We start from the raw sequence: 13,554 nt of genomic DNA on the forward strand, positions 1-13,554 counted from the left end.
CTCAGCGAGGGAGAGAAGCACTGAGGCCGCTCTAGCACCAACCTTCGGGAGGGTGTGGTCAGAGTCAGGCGCATGTGTAAATATTAAATAAGTCCGGTGCAGACACAGGAAAGAAAAGAAAAAAAATATAGACAATATAACTAAGACACTTGACGATTACCTCAAGTAAGGTCATCTACTGGCGAGGTGGGCGTGTAAAGACACCTGCTTCAGGTATTCTAGGCACACACACTCTCTTAAGGATGTTGGAGTTCGAATGGAGCAAAGAGGAGCAGTCGTTTGACTTAGCTGCCAGCTTCAAAGAAGTGCTGGGGAATTCACTAGTAGATGCTGTGGCTCTAGGGGTGAGGCCCCTACAAGAACGGCTGGAGACCTTGGAAACAATGCTTCATCAGCCTACAGATAGCACCAGAAGGACAGATCACACACCCACCGGACCCGCTGGAGCAGGGTCAAAGGGGAGTACTAAAGCCCAGAAGAGGAAAGCCTCTGATGACCCCCAGGGCCCTTTGGATTGGGTGAAAAATAAGGCCCCTGAGGTTGCCGACTCCTTTGCAAAGTTCAAAGAAGCCTACCTACAGCGTCAGGCAGTATCAGACCTCTCGACCCCCACTCCTGGGGAAGACAATGAAGGAGATTTAGACCCAGGCTCGGAAGAGGAGCCAGCAGAAGGGCACCTCTCCCCACAGGAGGCAGAGGAGCCAGTCGAGGAAAAATGGGTTCAGCCCAGCGGGGGTAAGAGAGCCCGCAAGGAGAAACATCTCGATGAGGAACAGGATGATACGTTTGATCCAGAAAGCATTCGTAACCCAAGGTCATCCGACTGCCAGCCATCACCAAGGGTAGCACAATATATGACGGTGAGGCTGAGGAAAGCCTTAGACAAGGAGGTTAGATAACGCCTCTGAATGGAATGCCCACGTCCGGACCTCCCAAGGAAGGTGGCAGAGACCCCGGAGCTGAACCCTAAAGTGCTTACCTTTGTATCCAAGACCAGCAAGGATCACCGTAAGGGTATAGACAGATCATGGAACAGTTGCCAGGAGAAAGTGCTAGACCTGGCAGGCCCTCTCGCTAAGATCATGGATCTAACAGAAAGAGTGACAGACACAGGAGAGGAAGTAGACCCAGAAGCCTTAGCAGGTTGGACGCAAAGAGCCGTTTGCCTTCTAGGGAACGCTAACTGCGCCATTGCATCGGAGAGAAGGAGAGGTCTATTGCTCAAGATCGACCCGAAGCTCAGCAACCTAGCGTCACATGAAGGCACAGGGGCTCCTCTTTGGAGAAACTTTCAGAAAGGAGATGGGCCATTTTGTTGGCCTTACACATCGTTGGAAGCCCAGGCCTCCATCTGAAATATATTCCCGCATGGACTTTTTGCCGAGAATGGTCGTTTCAGGGGTCGTTCGACTGGTCGCCAACAAGGAGGAAGAAGACCCCCCAACCATAGAGCACAATACTGGGAGAACAGACAGCAGGATTCATTCTTCTCAGCCAGAGGCCATAGCCCCAGGGGACGCAGAGGCAGAGGCTTCAGCCAAGGGCAAGTATTTACACCAGGTAAGAACAATTACCTACCCCCCACTGAGAGGGGGAACCAGTATATTCTTGGAAAACTGGCGCACACTTTCCAACGATGTCTGGATTTTGCAAACCGTCAGAGATCTGCAGATAGAATTTATACAGCCACCAGTACAGGGTCACACCCCCCATCAGCAGCATCTAGCGTAGCAGAGCAGGAATCTCTATACCACGAGCTAGCTCTACTAGTGCAGAAAGAGGTCATAGAGAGGTGCTCGGGGACCCTCAGTTTCATAAGTAACATTTTTATCGTACACAGGAAGGAGAAAGTGCGACCAGTAATAAATCTGAAAGAGCTGAATGGATGGATTGTCTATCACCATTTCAAAATGGAAGGGATCCAATAGCTCAGAGATTGCCTAAGAGAAGGAAACTGGTTGACAAGATTAGATGTGAAAGATGCTTATCTCACGATTCCAGTTCAGAAGTGATTCAGGACATTCCTGGCTTTCCGCTGGAAGAGGCAGCTCTGGCAATTCAAGACGATGCCCTTCGGGCTTGCGTTAGCGCCCTGGGCTTTCACCAAGATGATGAAACCATTGGCAGCAGCCATTCGAGAGAAAGGTATAAGGTTAATAATATATCTGGATGACCTTCTTCTCCTCGCAGAGAAGCGAGAAGCGCTACAGTACCAGACACGTTGGGTCTTAGATCTACTCCAGTCTTTAGGATTCCTAGTGAACACAGAGAAGTCAGATACCAAACCAGCCCAGAGGCTGGATTGTTTGGGGTTCGTTCTAGACACGAAGAAAGCTATGCTAGAGCTTCCAGCATGGAAGATTCGAGATATCAAGAGAGAGATCAGAGCATGTCTGAAGAAGCGAGTGATCTCCCTGCGAGTTCTCACAAGAATTGTGGGATTATGGGCAGCCTCCATTCAAGCCATATTTCCAGGTCCGTTACATTATTGAGCATTACAAAGATTGAAAATAAGACACCTTCAACAGGGACTGAAGTATCACCAATTGACACCTTTAGACCAGGAATCCGTCACAGAACTGGAATGGTGGTTGCAGAATATGGATGCCTGGAATGGGCGTGCCATTTTCGGTGACCGACCAGACCTGATCATAGAGTCAGACACCAGCCGCTTAGGCTGGGGAGCAAGTTGCGGAGAGCTGCAGACAGGGGGCAAGTGGAGTGCAGAAGAACTGCACCTACACATAAACTGCCTCGAGCTCCTAGCAGGCTCTTTCACAATGAAAACATTCATGAGAGACAAGGTGAAGTCATGCAAACTGTTGAAGATGGACAACTTATAAGCAGTTTGTTACATAAATCACTTTGGCGGAACAAGATCCAAGATGCTGGCAGAGCTAGTGAAGGACTTTCGCCATTTTTGTCTGTAGACGGGGACGTCAGTGACAGCAGTATACCTGCCTGGAGCACTGAACGTAGTAGCAGACTGGAACTCCTGTTACCTCACAGACTCCAGCGATTGGAAGCTGAATCATACAGTGTTTCAAATACTGAATCAGAAGTGGGGTCCAGTACACACAGATCTGTTTGCGTCTCGCCTCAACACTCAATTATTTCAGCTGGAGATTAGATCTGGATGCGCAGGGGACGGACGCGTTCCTACAAGACTGATCGGGCGACCTCCATTACGCATTCCCTCCCTTGATGATGTTGAGCAGAGTTCTAGTGACATGTCGGAGGGAGAAGGCACAGCTGGTGGTAGAAGCACCGTTGTGGAAGGCTCAAGTGTGGTTCCCGATACTGATAGAGCTTGCGATAGACCTGCCGAGAGACCTTCCCAAAGGAGAGCGACTACTCACAGACCCAGCTGGACGGTGTCATCCTCTGAGAGTGAGAGGGACACTCCCGCTCATCGCGTGCATGATATCAGGAAACAATGGTAACTGACAGGCATTTTGATGCAAGCTGCGGAACTCACCGCATAATCCTGGGCTCCATCCACTATGAGGAGGTACGACGTGGCTTGGGCCAAATGGCCTGGCTAGTGTAGAGGGAGAAATCTTCATCCCATTTCAGCTCCTCTAGTAGCTATATTGAATTTTCTAGCTCAGCTCCTACAAGATGGGAAGGCATTCCGCACTATAGGAGTGTATAGGTCAGCAATCTCAGCGGGGCACATACCGATCGAGGGGGCTCCAGTGGGAGAACACCCAGCAGTAGTTAGACTCATCAGAGGAGCTAAGTTCAAAGTACCGCCGGAACCCAAATACAAGATGCTATGGGATGTATCAATAGTTCTACAGCTGATAGAGAGCTGGCCAGCAGACGGGTATCTATCTCTCAAGCACTTGTCAGGGAAACTGGCGATGCTGCTTTGCCTCATATCCTGCAAGCGAGTGTCAGACATCAGAGCTCTCGAGATTAACAGGAGGACATTTGGGCCAGACGGAGTGACTTTCGCGATAGTGCGAAGAACTGAGACAGACACTTTGACAATTCACTGCCCGTATTTCCCGAACAATATTAAATGTTGTGTGACAAGTTGCATCAAGGAGTATGAAGCTAGGACAGCAGAGAACAGAGTAGCGAGCACCACTCAATTGCTAAAAGCGAGTAGGAAGCCTTTTCACGCAGTAAAGAGAGCCACCATTGCGAGGTGGGTCAGAGAGGTGATGCAGGCAACAAGAATTGATTTGCAAAAGTATGGAGCACACTCCGTAAGAGGGGCTATGGCATCTAAGGCATATACAGCAGGAGCACCTTTACAAGAGATTATGCTAGCAGCAGACTGGGCAAATGATCACACCTTTAGAGAGTTTTACTTTAAGCCATCTGAGAATATAGCAGTTACAGTGTTGGGGAAGCTTTGAACAAGCATAATGCAGCATTGTGCTTGTTCAAAGCTTACCCAACACTGCTCGCCTCCAGTCTTGCCATAGAATAAAGATTACCCCTGCTATCTGCGCAGGGGGTACTAATTCCATTAAAGACTAGGAGGCGAGCATTAATTTCCCACCCGCAGATATACTTGTTAATCATATGTACTGTTGAGTGTAACGTGTAATGATATGTTAACAAGAGTCCTACACTACCCTTATTTTCTGTTTTATATCTTTTCCTAGGAGAAGAAAAGAAGAATAGTTGAGTGAGATGGCTAGTAATGAAAATGTGAGCGATCAGCCAGAAGAGTTCGGCAACCAGTTGGAGTGGATGAAGTCTTCGCACTTTTTTCAGGACAAAATTTAGTGGATAAGTGACAATCAGAGCAGGTAAAAGAGAGGAGGAGCTTAGGGACAGGATGTGGTCATAGCTGAGCTGGAGAGTTAAGGACTACAGAGACTATGGGACTTGTAGTTCAGAAAGAGAAAGTCACTTTGGACATTTCAAAAATTGTTAGTTTATTATTGTTTGTTGAAACTGCTGAAGAGTAGTAATAAAGAAGTTGAAGCATAATGCTCGCCTCCTAGTCTTTAATAGAATTAATACTCCCTGAGCAGATAGCAGGGGTAATCTTTATTCTCTGTTCCCCCATCCCACATGGTAGGGCTGGCTGCTTCTTCCTGCTTCCTGCTGCCGCAGATAGTATATACCCCCTTTCTAAATGCTCATTGCACAGTCTAATTGTTAAGAATTTCATTTTAGATGTTTTAAACCAGTCCTTAGAATGAGTTACAATTACTGTTCTACTTAACAGATCACACCATTTTATCAGCTTGCAAGTTGCATATTAAAACTTAGAGAAGGAGAAAAGGCGAGCCAGTATGTCCAGGGACAGCCTGAATTGATGCACCGGGGTAAGTGGGATACCCCTATTGTCACCACTGTGCACTGCAAATGGCATCCTTAGGTAGCATTACGCAATTGGTATCCTTCAGAGTGCTGCAGGCCAACATATCTTTCAGGATTGTTGCTAACATCTTGTGTCATGGCTGAAGTTGGCACTGATCTGTAGCTTTGTTCACTGGCCTACACACACACTTTTATTGTCACACAGCCTGATCTTAAGAAGCTGTCCTTCTCTGCAGACTGGTTGCATACCGTACCTCTGCCACTGACGAACCCTGACTCCTAACATGTAAATGCCAAATGATTCTCCCTCTTTAAGGCACTGCAAATGGAGATATACAATTTGCCATGGCACAGTGTTGTGTACCGCAGTTGCTAGGCGCCGATGGTATGGCGCCCAAGTCCAGTTGCTAAGATCGGATGTTCTTGCTCCAAGAAGTGCCTGGTGATTGGTGATTCAAGGCATTTTGTGCATTTTTGCAGCAGGGTCCTTCCCACCTGAGATCTGCCTTCCTTACCATCTGCTGCAGGAGCAGCGCGAGCCCCTGTTGCCTATGACTCCTAGCACCTCATGTCATCTTGGCTACATCTCACTCAGCTAAGAACTACATGCCCCCCTTTGCCCCTCTTTATAATCACCCTGTCTCTGCTTGTTGACCCTTGTCTGAGTGACTTGACTCATTGTGTCAGGGCCAGGCCTCTCTCTCAAGATCTGGTCACTCGAACTGCCTCAATGCCTCTGCCAAGCTCTCGTACTTCTGCTCCCATCAGAATGCTTCCCCAAGCTTACTCGATCTCAACTCAATCTCTTGGAGCGCAGCTCCCTCCAAAACTCCATCTCCAACAACTAGATACTCCCAAAACCTCACCTCTCATTATACTGTTCAATGACGTACACATGTCCATGGTTACATTAAGTATTCCCCCGTTTCTCGGTGTGTCAGCATTTCTAAATCCGAGCCGTGCCTAAATGTCTGTGTTGCTTGTACTTTACTTTGCAATCACTGCGTGTTCTTTGTCAATGTGACATTTGCCATCATATCTATACTGTATCTCCTTCTGTCTGCCTGCACCATTTTACCATCTATTCATGTTTCTCCGTTCAAATCCATTGAAATCTTTCTATCCTTCTCGTGCATGTCTATGCCTACACAAGCTCTCCCTCTCTCCATGGCGCTGCCCCCACCTTCTTCTGTCTGCTAAGCACAGCCAGCCATGCTGATAAGGCACAATGCCTTCTCCACTCGGACAATGTTCATGTTATCTGTGTCTGCCAAGCAAATGTTTACGAATACTTGTACATTGTAACTCATAACAATCTTCGCACTCAGCGGCGCTTCTCTGTGTCTCCATTCAGAATGGCTTTATAATGCCATTGGCTTCATTCTTTCTCTTCTCAAATGTAGTGCCTAACACATTCATTCATACCAAGCACTATACTTAAAGCTCAATGCATATTCTAAGTGCACACTCAATGAATGTCTGGACAATGCATACATAATACGGAGCAAAATATCTCTACATGTGTCTCTACAAATATAACATGTCTCATTCTATAAGCAAATACAAATGGCTACATATATGTGGCAGAATAATGTGGATAGTCTGATGATGATACTTCATGTACTAATCAGAATGTATGATGGATAACTGGATCCCTAAATGGGTAATGATGGGTAATGATTCCATAACAATGAGTAATGATTCCATAATGATAACAAACCAGGCTTCTCCATACTATCAGGTTCTACAATTGTGATGCCAGCCAATCAAAGATTGCACTGATGATGTTTATGAAGTGACCTTGGGTGGAATTCACTTGGAGGCCCCAGCAAGATTTCCAGAGTCTTTGGAGGGTCGAAGGCTCCTTGCATCACCCGCTGAATGTGGTGTTGGCCCAACAAGACCAGAATCTGTGCGCACAAAGTGGAGGTTGGCAGGGCCTGAGTTCTGCGAGAGTCCTGTCCGATCTCGCGGGTGACACGCTGGACCCACGGTAGTGCAGGTATTTGAGGGAGGTTCAATATCGGAGAACCTCGGAAATCCTCAGACATGAGTATACCTATGCACAAAGAATGACAGCATTGTATATATATGTATGATTTATTGTTTGTTTAAATGTTGAGATAAAAAGAATAAGAGAAAAGAAGATATCTTTGGTGAAGACAACATTGCATAGTTCGAATTGTGTATGTAAAGAGGATACTCCCCGGAGGGGGAAGGGCATGCTGTGTAGAATAGGGGTCAGATGACTACCTAGTTTTTGATTCTAAAAGATAGTATTATATTGATTGTGTTGGCCCGGTGTAAGGGCTGGCGGAAGATTGTTGTTGTAAATAATAGTGCTTGGTGGTTTTGAAATAGTGAGATGAAAGATTTGTGAGAGCGTGATGGTCAGTATGAAAGGGTGAGCGTTAATTTAGTTGTATAAGCACTTTGGCTATACACTACAAAGTGGGAGGGGAGGATAGCTCAGGGGCAGCAAGCTCGCCTTGGTAGCAAGACGACACGGAGCAACACAGGTTCGATCCCTGGGTCTGCGCTTAGAAACCTCTGGGTATTAAGCACGTTATAAATAACCAATCACAATTACAATTACATTTGATTTAGGGGAAAAGGAGATAAGCTGGAAGACGCTGTTGGAACAATGTCCATTATTATTGGTAAGAAATAAATATTGTGTTATATGATGGATTCACCACTGGTCCATGTGTGTAAATCACTCTCACAATATCAGGAGAACATAGTGAAACATAATACAGAATGGGTAGGTGAGACTGCATTTAAAATGTTTAGGCCATGGCCCATAGAGGGAACACACACGAAGGAGGTGCTGTAGCACATGTATACACTTTGACCGCCACATAAAAAGGGAACAAATTGAAAAATAGGTTAAGCGAGGAAGGTGAACAGCAAACGACAAGGAGGAGTTCCCAGGGCCTCCATTCCCAACACCCCCAGTAAATGCGAGCAGAGAATAACTATATAGACATACTTCAGCAGTCACCATGCTGCATGGTTGTGTTAGGGGAAAAAGAACAGGGAACATATCCACACGCAGAAAGAACGGTACGCAGTTCCCCTTGTTACAAAGGGTACAGGATTGGCTCAGTACATCCCGTGGCCCCAGACGGATAAGGATAAGTTAATAAATAAATTACCATCCCCCACAACAGCTGCAGGAAAGTAGATTAATGTATTAGAAAAAAGGACTGCAGAGATAACTTCAGCTGTAGGTAACATGAAAAGTTAATTTGCTTTTTTTTTATTAGCATCAATTGATTTAAAACAAAACCTTAGATGCAGATACACATACATACAATTTTTTAAAAAAATGACCACAAAGAAAAAGCGAAATGTTTAAAAGAAAAAAAAATGAAGAATATAAGCGTCTCATAAATGCAGTTGCAATACATATTTCACTGTTCAACGGGTTGAAGAGTTCAAAGATTCAGAGGGAGCCAGGCCCCCTGTGTCCGTCGAGTGTGAGGCTGTCTTTTATGTCTTTAGTGTCCATTTGCTCCAGTATGCCAAATATCGACTTAACCAAGTTCAAAAGCGCCAATGTCAAGGACAGCTTCGCCCCCCACCTTAGGATTGGCCACCATTCTTCCTGTGTAATGGTGGCTGATTCTTCAAAGAACTTTCCCAGGAACCTGGCTCGCATGTCTGTTAGTGGTTCGCACAGCAAGACTATGCGCTTCAGGGTTTCCTCACATTTTCTGAAGAAGCGGCACGTGAGAATCCTGTCCTCCCGAACCTTCTTTCTCCTTTCAACAGTCTCCCTTGTAGGGAACTGATTTAAGCGGAATCTCAGAAAGTTCTGCCTTTCCACCTGGGATGGAAACCTCTCCAAGTATGGTGGGACCATTCCTCTTTTGAAATGTTCTTCTGGGCCCTGGACTGTGGTCTCATAAGCCATTAATGTGTCCTTCGTGAGGATCCAGTCCAAGTCCAACAACTTAGCCTTGACCCCAGTCAGGTTGGCCAGTAGTAGATCTTCTGACTGTGCAATGTTTTTTTGTATGGACAGGCACGTTCCTCGCCAGGTGTTTAAAGATGGAACCGCTTTCGCCTCCATTGCGACCTTAAGCATCATGAAGCCTCATTTACCGCGTGGAACCTGACATTTCCAAAAAAGACACAGGGATTTCTACACCATCAGGGAATATAAGGAAGATAGTCCCAATTCTCTCCGTACAAGTACTATTGGGAGTGAGTTTGGTAGCTGCATGACTCTTTTCCAAAAGATCCACTCCAAACATGGCCACACCTTTGGACTGATGAAGAGGTTAGCTTCTGATAAGTAGGTGAGGATCGGAGCATCTTTCATTTTGTAAAAGTCGATTGGCGGCAACCATGAAAATGTACAATTTAATCAACAGTGCCTGGGAGGCCAAGTTGTTAGCTTTACTTCTCAACTGCGCCACACCAGGGGCATCATTCCAACTGTCGTTCAAGGTTATCCCCAAGTACACCATCGATGGGACCAACGGGATTGAATCACTGTTCAACTTCCATTGGAATGTTTTGAGCTTTCTGGACCTACCACCTTCCCCCAGAATTAGGACTTTGGATTTCTTTGTGTTGATCTTGAGGGTTCTTTTTTAACATATTTGTCCAGTGCTGCTTACTGCCTCTGAAGGCCTATTTCAGTTTGATCCAGCAGCAGTAGGTCATCTGCAAAAAGAAGACCGCCAACTGCGATCCCTGCAATCCTCGGCGGAAAGCGTCTAAGTAGCTGAAATGCATCTTCCATGTCAGATATTGAAAAGGCTGAAGACTTGCGGGAGCAAGGCGGCAACCCTGCTTTAGCCCATTCTCAGATTTGATTCCGTTGGATAGCATGCCCCTTCTGTCCAGCCTAATTTTCAGTGAAGTGTCTGTATGTAGAGCCTCTATTGCTTCTCTCAAGTCGGGAGGACAACCCCACCTATTCAGTTTGTTCCAAAGGATTCTTTGATAGACTGAGCTGAAGGCCTGCTCTAGGTTGATTGATGCGACGTAGATGGTTTTAATGGATCTCCGTTTTATCATACATTTCAGTACACTCATGATAAAGATGTTGAGGGCTGTGGCGATCCCCTTATGGAACCCTGCCTGCCAAGTGTCTTGGTGGCCAGAGACCAAACTCCACGCATTCAAGTGCCTCAAAATAACAGCCGCAAAGGTCTTTCCGACCACATCAAGAAGGGCGATAGGCCTGTAATTCTTAGGGTTGGACCTGTCGCCCTTCTTGAAGATCGGTACGACGATTGATTGTGTCCAAGACGACGGAATTCTTTTTGCCTTCTTAATGGTCTTGAACAGTTGAACCATGAAAGTTGCCCATTTGTCTGGGTCCCTTCTTAGAATTTTTGTTGGTCAGGCCGTGAGGCCCCGCAGCCCGTGACACGTTAGATTTGTTATGAGGTCAAGTATGTCCTGTTTGTCAAATTCAAATTCCCAAGGAGCATTTGAGACAATGTGGAGCTCACTGGGACCCAGTACACTGATCTCTTACAATTTTCTAAAATGGTCCTCCCACTGCGTAGCTGAGACTGGATTTACAGTTCTTGAATCCTCAGTGTTGTTGAGGTTGTTCATCAGTTTCCATACACCAGCAGTATTCTTCTTGGATACTAAATGCAGCATTCTTTCACTGTCGTGTTGGTAAACTATGTGCCTGTGTTGACGCAGACAATTTTTTAACGAGGATATCAGGCTTTTTGGTTTGGCTAGGTTATCCGGTGTCTGATTTTTTTTACCACTCTTCTTTGTTTATTTGTTTATTGACGGCTCTTTTTCTTATTGCTATTTGTTTGTCAAAGACATGCCTGGCTTTGAAGTCAGGTCTTTTGTTGTGCTGGCCTCTCTTCCTTAAAGGCGAGAAGTGTTTCTGGGTAATTTAGAATTCCCCCTCTGTCATTTAGATTCTCTGAGCTCAACTCCATCAAGGAATTCATTAGGTGTAGCTTGTCTCTTGGTCTTATTCTTAGGCGGTTGCCTGCCGGTGTGACCTCATAGTGAGTGCCTTGCTGGTGATAGGCTATTGAAGGGGGCTCTGTCGCCCAGTGGTTAACTTTCAACTCCAAAAGTTTGTGGTCACTACGATTCGTGTTTTTGACTGTTAGAGATAGGAGTTTCTAAACAGCCCTTCAATGGCAAAAATATAGTCCAGTGTGCTGCTTTGAGTCCCCCTTTTCCAAGTTCTTGCTGCCGGCTCCATGTTCATGTCCGCACACAGGAGGACATCCAGATTGACCCATTCAGACCTTGCGTCGTCAATGGACCTTAATATTAGATCTCTAAAACTCTGACCTGAACCCTGGTCAGCCCTCCAGTAGATGTTACAGATCAGCAACTAGGGATTGTAGATGAAATTGTGACCAACCACTTGATCGTTTGATCCCCGTTAGCAGACCTACTGCAGGGTGACCTTTGGGTTCCTTTAGGGATGGATTTATAGAGATTTCGTACCCCTCCATGAGAGGTAATTCTCTGAGCCAGGTCTCCTGGAGACAAAACAAGGTATACTTCGACATATTAGTGGCCCTTTTCCCAAATAGATGAGAAAACCCCCTTGTGTTCCAGCTAGCTAAGAAGGTCACTTTTTGAGGGTCAAGGAAGAACATCTGCTGGCATTATGATTTTGATGACAAAGCACCCGCCAAGCAACTCCAGTCATCACAACTACCCCCAGAGGCATTGTTACTTTTCTTCTAGTGGACTGATCTCTTTCCACTCTGCACATCAATTGTGAAGTCTTCCTTGGCCGCTTCGTTCTGCTTTTTTAATTGCCGTAGGCCTCCTAGGGAGCCATGAGGTGTGATACCTTTCACTTCACCCTCGTCCTTAAGTCTGGTTCAATCCGAATCCTTTGGTTCGGTGGCCAACTCCTCCAAGGAGAAGCCATGAGTGTTCAGCTTAAGCCCCTCGTCCATGAGGAGGTTCTTGATTTTCCAAGAATCTATATGCAGAATGACACTGTTGAAGCAGTCTATGATGGGAAATTCAACCAAGTCTACGTCCCTAGAACTAACTGAGGCGAGAGGTGGTACACTAGATAACAGTCTCATGACATTATCCCTGTTCATTACGAGGTTGTCCTTAAAGGCCAGCGTTCTTTTTAGGGATAGTCTGAACTTGCCCTTGGTCATTCTGATTTTGGAAAGTGGGTTTGAGATCCCTTTATTCTGGTCGCCTTTATCTGTTTTACCTTTGTCAGCCCATGAAACGGATCTTCTTGATACCCCGTCCGGGTTGAGACTGTGAATCGTATCTGGGCGGGTTGCCTCTGTGTGGTCAACTTTCGTCGGTTTTGAGGCGCACTTCCTTTGTTCCAGTGTCAAAAAGTCTTGGTTGAGTTTAGAGGGAGAGTAGCCCACTTCGGACTCTGAGGATGACGCCATGTCCTCTGTGTTTTGGTGGACTCTTGATTTCCATCTCTGGCCCAAGTTGGCCACTTTTCGTGAAAGGCTGGAAGCCTGCTGCGTGGCCTTCTTAAAGGTTGCCCCTTGCTTGAGGTTTGCGGGTGCGATGTCTTTTCTGGCGTTCCAGCTTGTGTCCAGCGGTTCATTTCTGCCTGGAATGCTGTGTACATCGTGACCAACGTTTCTTCCATCAGACTCTTCCATTTTGTCTCCGTCTGAATAGGTGGACAAGTTCATTATGGAATTTACCGTACTCTCATGACATGTATCACTTTCAGGGTTGTCACTGCTCACCACACTAGATTCCATCCTTATGGAGTCTGGACTACAGTTGCACCTTTGTCTTCTGAATACTGCAGGCTTTTCCGGCCTCAGAATGTTCCGTGGTAGGCCAGAGTTGCTGGTCCGAGGTGTACTTTTTTGTTCGATGTTGGTCAAGCTGGATTAGTCTCTTTTGGGGCAGTTACCCGAAAGGGAAGCTCTTGGCCTGGAGTAAGTAGCAGATCCCTTTTTGATCACCATTAAGGTTTCTCCGACGTTTTTGGAGGCTCCCCCTTGGTGCTTTTTAAACATGTCAAATACTTTGGTGGATTTGAGTTTAGAGCTCCCCCCCCCTGTTCCCTCTGATGGCCTTGGGGGTTCCGTGGGGACTATTATTGCATTGGATGGTAGGCCTGGTTCTACCAGACCATTTCCCTTGTCTGGTTGTGCCTCCATGGACGTTGATTTGTCTTCTGCTAGATTGACCTTGACCACTTCAGGAGGAACTACGATGGAAGGTAAGGTCTGTGATGAGGGAGGTAGTACTGCGTCCTGTCTCCTTAAAGAGGCTACCTGAATGCCTGCCATAGTTAGG

Source organism: Ambystoma mexicanum, chromosome 8 (genome assembly GCF_040938575.1).
Source record: "Ambystoma mexicanum isolate Mex_15411 chromosome 8, UKY_AmexF1_1, whole genome shotgun sequence".
In the NCBI taxonomy this organism is placed as follows: domain Eukaryota; kingdom Metazoa; phylum Chordata; class Amphibia; order Caudata; family Ambystomatidae; genus Ambystoma; species Ambystoma mexicanum.